Below are 16,082 nucleotides of genomic sequence, written 5' to 3' on the forward strand. Positions count from 1 at the left end.
TGATGACATATGATGTAGGGCATCTTTTTATATGCTTACTTGCCTTCTGTCTATCTTTAATGAGGTCTCTGTTCAGATACTTTCCCCATTTTTTAATTGGGTTTTCTTATTGTTGAGTTTTAAGAGTTCTTTTTATATTTTAGATAACAGTCTTTTATCAGACATGTATTTGGCAAATATTTTTCCCAGTCTGTGGCATGTCTTTCATTCTCTTGACATCATTTTACTTTTAACCTATCTTTACATTTAAAGTGAGTTTCTTGTAGACAGCATAAAATTGTCTTCTTCATCCAATTTGACAATCTCTATCTTTTAACTTGTGTGTTTAGGCAATTTATATTTAATATAATTATGATGTAGTTGGTTTAAAATCTACCATTTTTCACCCTGGCTGGTATGGCTCCATTGGTTAGGTGTCGTCCTGTGCACCAGAAGGTTGTGGGCTTAATCCCCGATAGGGGGCATGCAGGAGGCAGCCAATTAATGTTTAGCTATCACATTGATGCTTCTCTCCCTCCCCCCCCTTCCTCTCTCTCTTAAAAAAAAATAAATAAAAAGTCTTTTAAAAAATATACCATTTTTCTAGTTGATCCTACTTGTTCCATCTGTTCTTTGTTTGTTTGTTTTTCTCTTTTTCTGCATGCTTTTGGATTGGCTGTTTTTTATTATTTCATTTTATATCTATTATTGGCTTATTATTTGTATATTTTTTAACAAATTTTAGTGGTTGTCTTAGAGGTTTCAGTATACTTCTTTAATCACAATCATTCTTTAGATAAAACTGTACTGCTACTTCATGTGTAGTTTAAGAACCTTGTAATAATACTTTCAGTTTCTTACTCCCAATTTTGTGCTATAATTGTCATGAATTTTCCTTTATCATATGCTATAATTTTATAATACTTTGTTACTGTGTTTTCTTAAGACAGTTAATTATCTTTTAGGTGATTAAAAATATGAAAAAAAAATTTAAATCCTCACTCAAGGATATGCTTATTGATTTTAGAGAGAGAGGAAGGGGAGGAGAGAGAGAGAAGCATCTATAGGAGAAACATGGATTGGTTGCCTCCCGTATGTACCTGGACCAGGGATCAAACCTGAAACCTGGGTATGTACCATGATTAGGAATTGAACTCGAAACCTTTTTGGTGTACAGGATGATGCTCCAACCAACTAAGCCACTCAGCTGGGGCAATATAAAAAGTCTTTTACGTTTATCTTCACTTATTCCTTTCCAGACAGCTTTATTTCTTTCTGTAGTTCCAAGTTTTTATAGGGCAGATCTGTGTGTGGTGAATGATCAGCTTTTATTTATCTGAAAATATGTTTCAGACTTTTGGTTTCCAGTCCAGCACATAAGGAGCTTAGAAGTTGTCATTTCAGCCCTTCCGGGCGTGGCTCAGTGGTTAAGCATTGACCTAGAATCCAGGCGATCAGGGTTCGATTCCCAGTCAGGGCACATGCCCAGGTTGTGGGCTGCAGCCGATCAATGACTCTCTCATCATTGATGTTTCTATCTCTCTCTCTCCCTCTCCTTTCCTCTCTCTGAAATCAAGAAAGATATATTTAAAAAAAAAAAAAAAAAGTTTAAAAAAATGAAGAAAAAAAAGAAGTTGTCATTTCATCCTAACAATGAGTGAAAAAAGTTGAACCGAAAATTCAGCTCTTATTTAGATCCATCAGAGAAGTGAGGTCACAGGGCAAAACTCTTCCTCATAAATTGGAGAGACAGGTAGGTAGAATCACAGCTTAGTGGGGCAGAAACCCACCTCCATGGGAATGAGATAAAAAATTAAAAACACTTGAACTGTGATTATCAAATTGGGGGAGATTCAGTGTGGACAAGCTTGAGAAAGAAAATATTTGAGGAGATCCCAGTCATTAGAAGGCTCCCACACTTTTATGAGTTTTACCTTCAGGAACTGTACTAATAGCCACAGTGAGGATCATAGAAAAATCCTCTCATGCATCCAGCAGGCATAGAGAAAAAGAAACCATTTTGAATTGGGCCAGAGCATTCTGTCCTTAATAAGGTCTGCCCTTAGGAAAAACTATTTTATTAGAGCATAGCATGCTGAGGTTTTATCAAAGCCTAACCAATCTGGAGAAAGGGAAATACCCAACTCCAGCCCCCTCTAGCCAATCTCTTCCACCTCAAGGGGAAAAACTGAGAAACTTGGTGAAGTTGACAGTGCAAGGGCACAGGCTCACCAAAAGAGTTGAGACCAATCATGAGACTATAAAATGCTTCCATTCTCTTCACACCTTACCACTGTATTACTAAATGCCTACTCACCAGAGTTCCTTTTACTCAGTACTTTATGTTCTCCTTTCAACAGGCATACATACTAAGAGGAAAAAACACAATTTGAATAGACACAGCAAGCATCAGAATTAGACCCCAGGTATGGCAGGGATGTTGGAATTATGAAACCACAAATTTAAAACAGCTATGATTAATATGCTAAGAGCCCTAATGGAAAAAGTGGACAACATGCAAGAATAGGTGGATAATGTAAGTAGAGAGATGGAAACTCAAAAAATCAAAAGAACATGTTGGAGATAAAATAATATTTAGCATAAATTAATACCTTTGATAGGTTTATCAGAGTACTAAACACAGACAAGGAAAGAAGCAGAGAGTTTGAAAATATTTCAGTAGAGCCCTGGCCAATGTGGCTCAGTTGGTTGCAACATTGCCCTGTATATCAAAAGGTCGTGGGTTTGAGTCTCGGTCAGGGTACATACCCAGGTTGTGGGTTCAATCCTAGGTCCAGGTGCATGCAGGAGGCAGCCTTTCAATGTTTCTCAAATAAATGTTTCTCTCTCTCTCTTTCCCCCTCCCTGCCACCCTCCCACCCTTCCTTTCTCTAAAAATCAATAAAATAAAATTAAAATTAAGAAAGTATTTCAATAGAAACCAAAATGAAAGGCAAAGAGAAAACTAATTTTTAAAAAAAATCCCAGAATATCCCAGAACTGTGAGACAACTATAAAAGGTATAAAATACACAAAATCAGAATTCCAGGACAAGAAAGAAAGGAGCAGAAGAAATATATTACGCATTGATGACTGAGAATTTCCTCAAATTAAAGTCAGACACCAAATTCAGGAAGCTCAGAATGACAAGCAGGATAAACACACAAAAAAACCCTACCACTAGTCATACCATACTCAAACTGCAGAAAATCAAAGATAAAGAAAAAAATTGAAAGAAACCAGAGGGGGGAAAAATACCTTACTGAGACATGGCATAGTGTTATTTGAAAGTAGACTTGATTAGTTGTAAACATATATTGCAAACTCTAGGGCAACCATGAAAAAATATTTTTAAAAAGGTGGTATCTTGCCCGGCCAGCATGGCTCAACGGTTGAGCATCGACCTAGGATCCAGGAGATCGTGGTTCGATTCCCGGTCAGGGCACATGCCTGGGTTGTGGGCTTGATCCCCAGCAGGGGGCATGCAGGAGGCAGCCAGTCAGTGACCCTCTTTCATCATTGATGTTTCTGTCTCTCTCTCCCTCTCCCTTCCTCTCTCTGAAATCGATAAAGACATATTAAAAAAACAAACACCTGCACGCAAATGTTTGTAGGAACTTTATTCATAATTGCTGAAACTTGAAACAAACAAGATGTCTTTCAGTTGGTAAATCAGATAAACTGTGGTAATCCAGACAATGGACTATAATTTAGTACTAAAAATAAATGAACCCTGGCCAGTGAGGCTCAGTTGGGCATCATCCTGTGCACTGAAGAAGGGTTGTTTGTTCCATCCCCAGTCAGGACACATGCCTGTTGTGGGCTTGATCCCCAATGGGGGGTGTACAGGAGGCAACCAGTCTATCCTTTGCTCTCTAGCATCCATGTTTCTCTCCCTCTCCCTTCCTCTTTCTCTCGCTAAAAAATCAATTGAAATATATTTTAAAGTAAATAAATAAAAAACAAATGAGCTATCAAGCCATGAAAAGACATTGAGGAACCTTAAATGCATATTTTGTAAGTAAAAGGTCAATCTTAAAAGGCTACATAATGTATGACTCCAACTACATGATGTAAATAGGATTTTTTCTGGAGTGTGCACAATTATCCTAAGCCATTAATGTGGAGAATTGAGTCAATTTAGTTAGAATTTAACTAAATTGAGTCAATTTAGGGTTTAAAGGGGTTTTTGGTTTGTTTTTCTGTTTTCTTTAGTGTACCCCCAGCTTTAAAACATTTTGCTTAGGGTAGAGGCTGAGTTTTCAGCAGTTTTTAAAAAAAATAATATTCCCATTCCACTTGCAGCTTTGAAACTGCCCAGGGCACCTACACCTCAGATTTTCTTGATTCACTGTTGCTTCTCCCAAGCAGTAATCTGTTGCCTGGTACTCATGCTTGCTAACCTTGTGATGGATACCAGTGAGGATCCTGTGTTTTCCTGGTATAGCCTCAGTCTTAGACAGGCTGAAAACTCTGTTGGGAGGGTCAGAAAACAATCTGGCCCAGATCTTTAGAAGTATTCTACCACTGTGGGAGGGGCACAATACTCTCTTCTGCCCCAAACCCACCAAAGATATAAGGGAGAATATGACTATAATAGAGAGGGGTGGGGTCAAGATTACTGAGAAAGACTGGGATAGAGGGCTAGTCTTTCTTGTGAGAACTCAGTGAAGTTGTGTGGAGAAAAGCACATGAGAGGTGTGAATTTCCCTCATGTCTGCAACTCCCAAGAGCCCCATACTCTCACATTGCCATACTTCACCTTTAGCAATTTGTTTAAACTTTGTATGTGCATTTTTCTTACCTGCTTCTATGGTCCCCAGTGGGGTTTTTTTGCGCTCTGCTACAGGTGAATCTGTGCTCATGTTCTGTCTCTCATTGGTGACACTTGTGTTTCCTTAGATTTTAGGCTTTTTGATTGCCCTCAGATCTCTGATGGATACAGGAAAAGAAGCAATTTTGTAGTTTGTCTGGCTGTTGTTGCAATATGTAATACTCTTCCCAGCTTTCTATATCTTGGAATTAATTCTTCTTTGTGTTTTAAGAAATTGTTCCATAATCCATTCCATATGTGTTTAATATGTAGCATGACAATTTATGTTTCATTTAGATAGTGACTTTTAAAAAATTTCAAGGTGATTGAAATTTTTGTTTAACCTTTTGATCTTTATTTCTATTGTTATAGCATCATGGTCAAAGAATATAGGCAATTAAATTTCCACTCAATTTTGTTGAGGTTGTTTTTATGACTTTTTGACCAGAATGTATATTTGGTATTTATGGAATATAGTGTTTCATATCTCTATTAAACAAAGTTTATTAATTATTGATAATAGTCAAGTTCTCTATTATTTTTCTGGCTGATCTGTTAAAGATTGAAATAAGTATGTTAAAGTATCCATTATGATAACAGTTTTGCCAATTTTTTCTTGAATTACCTTGCTTTCTTCCTGGTTGTTTTAGTTATTTTGTAAGCTGTTATTCAGCCCAGAAATATTTATGAATGTCTTCATTTTGGTATATCATTAAAAAAATAACCCTCTGATTTCATTTAGTCATTTTTTCTATTATTACTTTTGATTTCTTCTTGCTTATTGCATCTTTGCCCATCTCTTTATTTTTAATCCATGCTCTTGTGTTTACTGTCATCCCTTCTCTAGACTGCTGAAATCAGTTACTAATTGGTCTCCTTGTTTCTAATTTTACCTTACTACAATCCATTCACCAATCAGCAGCCTAGGTGACCATTTTCCACCTGAAAGCTCTCCCCTGGCTTCTCTCACACTTATACATTTTACCATAGCTTATATTATATAATCTACCCCAACCTACCTCTCCAACCTCATCTCATACCACTCTGCCCTTTGTTCACTGTGCTCTAGCAATACTGGCCTTACTTCTTTTCCTTAACTGTGTCTTACTTTTACCTGAGGGCTTTTGCACTATGTAGTCCCTCTACGTAGAAGGCTTCTTTTCATGATAAATGCCTTCTTTTCATTCAGGACTAAGTACATTTGTCACCTCAGAGAATTCTTTCCTGACTACCCAATCTGATGTAGCCATTCTATCACCAAGTCTTTTTGTTATTCTATTTTTTCTTTAAAGCATTTACTGCCCTGGCTGGTATCACTCGGTTGGAGCCTTGTCTGCAGCATTGAAGGGTCACAGGTTCAATTCCCAGTCAAATCACCTACCCAGGTTGAGTGCTTGATTCCCGGTCAGGTTGTGTATGGAAGGCAGCCAGTCAATGTTTCTCTCTCACAGTGTTTCTCTCTCTCTTTCTCACTCCCTTCCTCTCTCTCTTGAATCAGTGAAAATATGTCCTTGGGTGAGAATTTTTTTAAAAAAAATTTACTAATATCTGAAATATTCCTGATAATTTTTTTGTGGATTCAGTAAGAGTAGGTACCTTGTATGAATTGTTTAGTGCTGTATCCCTGGTAAATGTAACCCTGCACATCTCAGGGAAGTTTTCTTCAGCTATTTATTTGATTATTAGGTTTTTATCCAATCAGTTATCTCTTAAAATTTCTTTTATACTCACTTTACCTTGTCTGGCATTTTCTTCCAGATTTCATAATTTTCTGCTATTTATGTTTCTCCTTCAATTTCTCAATTTTTTTCAAGTTTGTTCACTAATTCACGGATTCTGTTTTTGTGGAATGTAGTCTTCTGTTCTCTGTGTACATTGGGATCTTAAGTCTGCAATTCTGCAATCATGTTTTTTTTTTCCTCTTCACAATTTTTTTATTTATTATATTGTTCCTCTTGACACAATTGTCCTTTGGAATTATGTTGGAAAAATTGTTTCTCATGTTGGTCACTTCCTTTGAACTGCTGAATGTTTTTGTTTGTCTCACATTTTAATTTATTTGTTTGCTTATTACAGAGGGAGGCCTGAGTTTGTCCAGTAGTAGGAGTTGGGGTGTATTTGGCCATACATTATACCTGTCCTCCTTGAATGCTTTCAGACTTCTGAGATATGCAAGAGTATTATGGGGAGTGCAGTTGTGGTAAAGGGAAGAGTCAGGTCTCATATAGGGGATAGTCTTGTTTATCAAAGGGAAATTCTCCAGGCTTGGAGAGCCAGAGGGATGTGGGGCTGGTCCAGCTATGTCTAAAGATGGGATAAATGTACTAATAAACTGGAGCCACCTCTCAGTTATCTGTATCAACTCCGGCAGGAACACTGGGCATGGTTCCTGGCCCAGAGTTTATACTCAGAATGTGTATTGAAATGAACCAAAGCACACTAAGTGACTGCTGTATGCCTGGCTCTGAGTTGGGTGCTATGGGAAATTCAGAGATAATAGAAACACATCCCATTCCTCCAGTGGGCTCCATCTGGTAGGGTATATTACCCATTCAAAGAGTTAAATAACAACGGAAGAAATTTCTCAAGAAATCTAGATGTGCTAAAAGAAGGGAGAGCTCCCTTGGAACTGGTTACTTGGAAAAGTCTTCCAGAAGGGGACATTAGTAACAGGTAGGCCTTAAAGAAGTGGTTAGAAAAGGAGGATGTGGTTAGGGTGAACCAGGTGGCAGGAGAGGCTGATAAAAGACGGGGTGGAGGCCCTAATCAGCATGGTGTGTGTGTGGGAGAAGTAAAAGGATCAATCAGTTGGTCTGGAATAGACAAGACATGTGTAGTATAGAGTAGCTAGACCCTGACTCAGTGAGCCTGGGCCTTGATTGCTCAGCATAGGACTTTAGCCTTTACCTTGTGGTGGCAGGAATGTGTTTTAGTCCTTTGAGCCAGGAAGAAACAACTGTGGTTAGAACTGCTTCAGGAGGCTCCATCGGTACATTTCCATTGGTATGAGATGGATAGAATGCAAGATATCTCCTCATATGTTTTTCTCCCTTCACCCCAGCTCTTTTTGTTTCTTCCCTTTCCTCAGCCTGGATCAATCTCCTGAGATAATACTTGGAGTGGCTTCTGATTCCTACCATTCCCAAAGCAGTAACAAGGTCAGTACTACACACTTTACTTGCTAGTACCTACTACAATCTGGGCCCTGGCTGGTATGCCAGATATGGCAGTGGTATTAGAGTTTTCCCAAAGGGGAGTTCTGCATCCTGAACTCTGACCTGGGAGTATACAAGATGGATGTCATATTCTTGTCACTATGGCTTATAAAAATTGGCAGTAAGAAAAGAACTACCCGGCTGGCCATTGTGGCTCAGTGGTTGAGTGTTGACCTATGAATCAGGACATCATGGTTCAGTTCCCCATCAGGGCACATGCCCAGGTTGCAGGCTCAATCCCAGTAGGGGGAGTGCAGGAGGCAGCCGATCAGTGACTCTCATCATTGATGTTTCTATCTCCCTCTCCCTCCTCTCTCGGAAATCAATAAAAAACATTTTTTTTTAAAAAAAAGAAATGTCAAATGGAAGGAAGATTATATTGTCACTCCATGCCTTGGGGATGGATGGTGAGGAGTGAATATTGGGCTCACTGATTATCTAAATGTCTAAGATTTTTTGTACCATGTGAAGAACCACCTTGGACCAGAGTGGGGTGGAGGGGACCAAGGGGAGATAAAAATGGGGACATCTGTAATACTTTCAACAATAAAGATTAAACCTGTTAAAAAATAAAAAATAAAATTTTAAAAAAAGAAGATGCTGGTGCAACCACTATGGAAAACAGTATGGAGGTTCCTCAAAAAATTAAAAATGGAACTGCCTTTTGATCCAGTGATCCCACTTCTAGGAATATATCCTAAGAATCCTGAAACACTAATCAGAAAGAATATATGCACCCCTATGTTCATATGAACACAATTTACAATAGCTAAGATCTGGAAACAGTCCAAGTGCCCATCAGTAGATGAGTGGATAAAAAAGCTGTGTGACATATACACCACGGAATACTACGCAGCTGTAAAGAAGAAGGATCTTATACCCTTTGGGACAGTATGGATGGACCTGGAGAAAATTATGCTAAGTGAAATAAGCCAGGAAGAGAAACATCACATGATCTTGCTTATATGTGGAATCTAAAGAACTTAATAAACTGATGAACAGAATAGATTCAATGACATGGAAGCACAGATCAGACTGACAAATGTCAGAGGAATGGAGGAGGGAGGGTGGGTGGAGGGGGAGAGAGTAACCAAAAAATGTATATGCATATATGTACAACTCAAGGACATGGACAGTGGTCAGGAGAGGGACTGGGGAGGGGGATGGGATTGTGTGGAATGGGTCATTGGGGAGAAAAAGGGACATCTGTAATATTTTAAACAAAACAAAACAAAATTAAAATTTTTAAAAAAAGATACAGTTTCCTTACCAAAAAAAAAAAGAACTACCTTGTCTAAAGGGCCCAAGAGGTCTTCATATAGTTTGTTGGTTAGAAAATTGAGGGCTCCCTCAACCCATCACTCTGCCTCCTTTTCTTATCTATTCCTTTTAAGAGCCTTTTGAAGTGCTCACCTTCTGCCTATGGAAAACAGGGAAGTCCAGTTCTATCACTGTGTCCGATCTGGTGCTTCTTTTGACCACTTGCCAAAGTAGGGCTTCTTGTTAATGGGAATGGAGATGAAGGTTTTACCCAGATATCATCAGGATTACACTGTTCTGTTGAGTTTGTAATACCTGTTCTGCATCATTCCATTTCACTAATATACCTCCTTTCCTTGAACTTTTCTGAAAACATCACTTGTACATAGTTTTTGTGTGTGCAGCAGATGCTTGAAAAGATTTGAAATGCCAGAGGTGTTTTATGCTCCCATGGTGCTTGCTCCTAGCTTTATCTGTCATGAGGACTTTCTTTCTCATGTGTTTGGTAGTGCTTTCTGCTACCAACCTCTCCATTATGCATCTTTTTCTATTCTTTGGCAAACTGATCCAAACAGAAGAGATTCAACCTAGAACTAAGCTGTCCAATACAATAGCCATTAACCATATATGGCTATTTAATTAAATATGACTAATTAATTACAATTAAGTAAAATTAAAAAATTTTAATTGCCTTATTATTTCAAGTACCCAATAGCCACATATGGCTAGTGACTTCTATATTGGACAGCACAGATATATAACATTTTCATCATCACAGAAAGTTGTGTTGAAAATGCTTGTCTAGAATGATACTGCCAAATTCCAGCAGGACTGTGCAGGTGTATGTATGTAGGTACTGCAAGGCAAGTTTAAGTTCTTCATTGCCATTTGTGAAGCAGATATACCTCTTTATTATTTCAGTTGTATCTATCTGGTAACTAGTAGATTAAACAAAACACACACAACACAACACGTTATTATGCAAAGAAGTCCCCTTTCAAATTGTGCCCCTTTGGGCCTGTCGTAGAAAGAATATAAACACATTTCTGAACATCTCTCACTTCATGGCAGATCACTCAACTCTGAAAGGATACAACAGAAGCTTTTCTTATCTATTCCTTTTAAGAGCCTGATGAAGTGCTCACTTCCCCAGTCTCTGCTGAGGCTCTGGAGGTAGAGGCAGGAAGTCTCAGAGTAGGGAAGGCCTTCTTACATGCTGTAGTCTTTGTCATTTCACGCCTTAACCTCAAAGGAAGTCCTTCTTTTTCCTGGGAGGAAGCACTTTAGTTCCCACAATTCTGAAGTCATTATACAGTGGGTGGAGGGAGGTGAGGTGATACTTTGGTCTGAACTTTTTGAGTAACCTAAGGAGTAGATCTATTAAAACCAGAGGGTTTTTTCTTTACCACACCACCCCCAGGATTCCATTTCCTGCAGATGTAGCATCAGCACCTCTAGCCATCTCAGCCTAGGCCTTTGGATGATGCCTTGGGAGGCCCTGCCCTGTGCCTTGAGCTCCTTTTGTACCTCTCCAGTGGAAACCTGGTGGGCAGGCTCTTTCCTCTCTTACTTGGTTAACTGAAGTGGGAATTAGGATTATTACTCCTGTGGGTAAAAGACATTTTGCTCCATATTGGAGAAAGAGGTGGGTAATGGTTTCATCTGCCTCTACTACCCATGGATGTGAATAGACCCACTGCTCTGATGTAGACCTCTCCCTCTACTCCTTTTCTAGCTCCTATTTTGTTTTTACTTCTACTTATCCCTTTTTCTGACCCTTATGCTATCTCAGTTCATTCGTCTAACCGTTAACCTGTGCCTCTTCTAGCCGCTATCCCAGACTCAAATTTTGCTGAGGAAGATAGTCTCTCAAAGTCTGGGCAAAGAGTATAGGCGGTGGAGAGGTGCTGCTGAGAGGCAAAGTGAGGACATGGGGAGAAGCACACAGACTATCTGAATGCAGGTACCTGCCTGCCAGGACTGGACCTTCCATGCATGGCCTTCCTTTCTTTCTGTCTTTGAACTTCTTTCAACAGAGGAGCCCTTATCATCTGGCCCCTTGGCTATCCAGTACCTACCTTCTGCCTGTCCTCCATCCCCTATTTGTAGGCATTTAGCTGTGCTACAAAAGAGAGAGATGGCCCATGTACCCATCATCAGGGGCCAGAGAGGTCCATGAGTATGGCAGCAAGACCTAGGCAGAGACTTGGCAGATGAGCAGAGACATCTGGAGTCAAGTCACCTATGGTCCAGAGGATCCCCTGCAGAGGGAACAGGCTCCAAACTAGCCTTCGCTTAGCCAACTCCTAATGATTTTATTAAAATGTTATTTATTTATTTATTTATTTATTTATTTATTTATTTATTTATTTATTTATTTTTTGTTCATCTGAGGATATGTTTTCCATTGATTTTTAGAGAGAGTGAACTATAGGGGCCAGGGATTGAACTTGTAACCCAGGTATGTGTCCTTGATCAGGAATCGAACCCGAGACCCTTCAGTGGGTGGGCCAATGCTCTGTCTGCTGAGCCACACTGGCCAGGGTGTAAAATTTATTTTTTAATTACCCAGATAATACATGAGTACATTATCTTCTTGTAGCAGGTTACAAGAATTTGCTCTTCCTGAAAAAAGAAAAGAAAAAAGAAAAAAAGAAAGTTATTTTGTCTTAAGATTCTGAAATCGTAAAGCTAAGTAAAGTGCCCTTTGACTGCCTCGCCTGATCCCAACCCCTTCTCCCAGTTTCCACAAGTAACCACAGTTCTCAACTAGGTGTATATCTTTCCAGATCTTTTTCTATATATTTACTTATGGACCCTATATATCTACAGAAAATAAATAGGATTATTTTGTGCTTTTCACTTTTTCATATATACTAATAATCACTCTGCAGTTATCAACAGTGACATCTCTTAGAGATCTCTCCATATTGGTTCAAAGGGATCATGTGCATTTTGAAATTGCTATACAATATTCTCTAGTGTGAATACACCTCACTTTGTTTATTCATCTGTGGTTGATGAACATTTTATCTCCCAAATTTCATTATTGCAAATAGGCTACAATGACAATTACTGCATATACTTCATTAAGCACATGAGCAAAGATCTTTCTTGGGTAGATACAATACAAGAAATTACTGATTCATAAAATATATATTTTTACATTTAGTGAAGTCTGTCAGCTTGATCTGTAGAGAGAAGTAGGACCCACTAACAGCCACTAACATTATTACACAGCCACTAACAGCCTGTTGAAACCACTGTCTTGATATTATCAAATGTTGCATACAGAATTTCTGACTGTTGCATTTTTCAAGTTCCTTAGTGATGCTAAACATCTTTTTATATAGTTATTCGGCATTTTTATTTTTCCTTCTGTTAATTACCTGTTCATGTCCTTTTCTTTAAGTTGTTAAGGTTTTATTTTTGATACTCTTTATGCTCTGGATACTAATTCTTTGTCTATTACAAATGTTACAAATGTTCTTTCCCAGTGTCTCACTTGTCTTTTATAGCATCTTTTATTGTACCAAAGTATTTAATTTTGATGGAATAAAATGATCATATTTTTATTTATTTATTTATTTATTTATTTATTTATTTATTTATTTATTTATTTATTTATTTATTTTAAATATATCTTTATTGATTTCAGAGTGAGGAAAGGAGAGGGAGGGAGAGAGACAGAAACATCAATGATGAGAGAGTCATTGATCGAGCCCACAACCCGGGCATGTGCCCTGACCGGAAATCGAACCCCGATCGCCTGGATCCTAGTTCGACTCTCAACCGCTGAGCCCTGCCCAGCCGGGCAAAATGATCATATTTTTAAATGATCAATTTTTTAAAATGACTTAATTTTTTCTCTCTTATTTTAAAAGACTTCCAGATGATGACAGGGAGTTACTGCTCTCCCTGTGTGCGGTGGGCGGGCTCTGCAGCTGTGGGCCGGCAGCTCCCCTGGAAGCATGCCTCCCCTGCGCGGGAACACTGACATTGTGGCTGAGTTCTTCTCATTTGGCATCAATAGCATTTTATATCAGTGTGGCATTTACCATCTGAAACCTTTGAGTGCAGAAATATGGACTCATCTTGCTTATAAATTCTGATCCTGAGCTCATGAAGTACCTAAATAATGTGACTGAACAACTAAAAGACTGGTTATACAGGTGGTCATTTCAGAAACTGGTGGTAGTCATTTGGAGTATTGAAAGTGGTGAGGTCCTTGAAAGATGGCAGTTTGATAGAGTGTGACAAGACTGCCAAAGATGACAGTGTGTTCAGAGAAGAGTCTCAAAAAGCTATCCATGATGAAATTCACTTATTGATCAGACAGATCACGGCTACAGTGACCTTTCTGCCACTGTTGGAAGTTTCTTGTTCACTTGATCTGCTGATATATACAGACAAAGACTTGGTTGTACCTGGAAAGTGGGAAGAGTTGGGACCACAGTTCATTACCAACTTGTAAGCAAGTCCATCTGCTACAGTCCACAAAGTAAACAGCATGGTCGCCTAGAAAATACTGTCCATGGCTGGAGATGAGACAAGAATAATATGTAACTCTCAAATGTTTTTCCGGAAACCAAGTCAACTATAGTTCACGTTTTATTTCATTAATTTTTAGATGCAGGAAACTTAACATCATACTTTACTGAACTGTGCATAATTGTTCCATTTTTTTGGTACCTGTTTGACTTTCCATAGGATTGACGTAATTTTTTGCACGCTGTTCAAAAGGGAACCCGCAGATTACATCAGCACTGTAACATCAATTCCTTTAAAGGTTTGGTAACTATAGATGGAAAATTTTTTTCTATAAAGCTAAATGCCTTCCTAAATCAGACCTTTTGGTCAAGTAGCTTGACTCAGAATATAAGTAAATACGAAATACAGAAAAAGAAGTCTGAATATTCAGAATATTTGCTTAGGTCCTAAAGTAACTGATAATCCACAATCACAAAATATTGCTATGGTCCTTTTGCCATTTGTTTCATTTTTATAGTTTCTATACTGGAAAAAACCTCCAATTATTTGATTTTAATGTATATAATTTACACTTACAAAGCTATTGCTATTTCTACTGTTTGAATTCCAGTGATATAGAACTCTTAAAAATGTCTTTTTGTGTTTTATAAAATCAAGCTTTAAATGACAATGATAAAGTTAAATGTGGAAAAAAATAAAATAAAAAGACTTCCAATCTCCCCCCAAGATCAGAAACATATTACTCTATATTTTCTACTATATTTACTCTTTATATTTAGGGTTTTAACATGTCTGAATTTATTTTTGTTAATAGTATAAGGAGGGATCTAGCTTTATTTTTCCTCTTAAGTGATAACTGTGGAAGCTTTGTTGATTATCTCCTCAGTACTTATTTTTTTCTCCTACCTTGCTAACAGTATTCTGAATTTCCCAGTTGTGTGGTTTGTGTGGGATTTCTCTTATCCTCACCTCTTAAAGTGGATCCTGCTAGACTTAAGATAGTCAGTTCATCCCATCCTCTGGCTACAGGGCATGAATGGTTCAGATGGGTAAATGACCCTTTGGGGCCAATGATGCATGAAGTAACGTTTGTTGGGAGCTTCTGAGAAAGAGGTTTTTTGATGTGTGTGTGTTTTTTCCAATTGATTTCAGAGAGAGGAAGGGGCGAAAAGAGAAACATCAATGTGAGGGAAACATCAATCGGCTACCTCCTGCAAGCACCCCGACTGGGGATTGAACCTGCAACTTGGGTATGTGTCCAGACTGGGAATCGAACTGGTGACCTTTTGGTGCACGGGATGATGCTCAACCAATTCAGCCACACTGGCCAGGTCCTGTTTTATAACATATTTTGATATCATATAGAGAAAACCTTCCACCAGAATTCTTTTTCAAAAAAATCTTGAATATTTTTCCATATAAGTTTTAATTTACTGTTGAACGTATTATAAATATCCCCCTTCCCCCCCCATTGATTCCCTCTACCCTGCACCCCCCCCCCCCCCGCCTTCAGTATTGTCTATGTCCATGGGTTATGCAAATATGCATATAGGTTCTTAGGTTAATTTCTCCCCACCCACCTCAGCCATCCCTCTGAGATTCGTCTGTCTGGTCCATGCTTCTGTGTCTCTGGATCTATTTTGTTCTTTGGTTTATTTTGTTCATTAGATTCCATATATGATAAAGATCATGTGATGCTTGTCTTTCTCTGACAGGCTTATTTTGCTTAGCATAATGCTCTCCAGGTCCCACCCTGCTGTCTCAAAGGGTAAGGGATCCTTCTTTTTTACAGGTGCATAGTATTCAAAAGTGTAAATGACGGAGAAGATACTTGATATGATTTCAGTCTTATTCAACTTGTAGAGACTTGCTTTGTGTCCTAACATGTGGTCTGTCTTTGCGAATATCCCATGTGCACTTGAGGAGAATGTATATTCTGCAGCTTTGGGGTGAAATGTTCTGTAAATGTCAATTAAATCCATCTGATTGAGTGTGTCATTTAAAGTCACTGGTTCGTGGTTGATTTTTTGTCTGAAAGATCTATCCAGTAAAGTTAGTGAGGAGTTTAAGTCCTCTACTAAAACTCTGTTGCTTTCGATCTCTCCCTTAAAGTCCTCCTGAAGTTTTTTGTTTTTTTAAAAAGCCTGTATGAGTCCTTTGTTCTGAGGTGAGTCTCTTGTAGACAGCATATATTTGGGTCTTGTTTTCTTATCCATTCAGCTACCCTATGTCCTTTGATTGGAGTATTTAATACATTTATATTTAAGGTTATTATTGACAGGTACTTATGTATTGCCATTTTCTTTCTTTATGCCTATGTTTCT

At 38.4% G+C, this 16,082-nt stretch overlaps 1 pseudogene across 1 annotated transcript; it reads left to right on the forward strand.

Moving 5' to 3' along the window:
* The first annotated feature begins 13,238 nt into the window (after nucleotides 1-13,238).
* LOC308555659 (mitotic spindle assembly checkpoint protein MAD2A pseudogene) lies at nucleotides 13,239-13,741 on the forward strand (annotated as a pseudogene). Its single transcript has one exon. The product of its transcript is annotated as a mitotic spindle assembly checkpoint protein MAD2A pseudogene (transcript).
* Nucleotides 13,742-16,082: the final 2,341 nt, after the last annotated feature.

The sequence above is a fragment of the Miniopterus schreibersii genome (genome assembly GCF_964146895.1).
Source record: "Miniopterus schreibersii genome assembly, chromosome: 4".
Classification (NCBI taxonomy): Eukaryota; Metazoa; Chordata; class Mammalia; order Chiroptera; family Miniopteridae; genus Miniopterus; species Miniopterus schreibersii.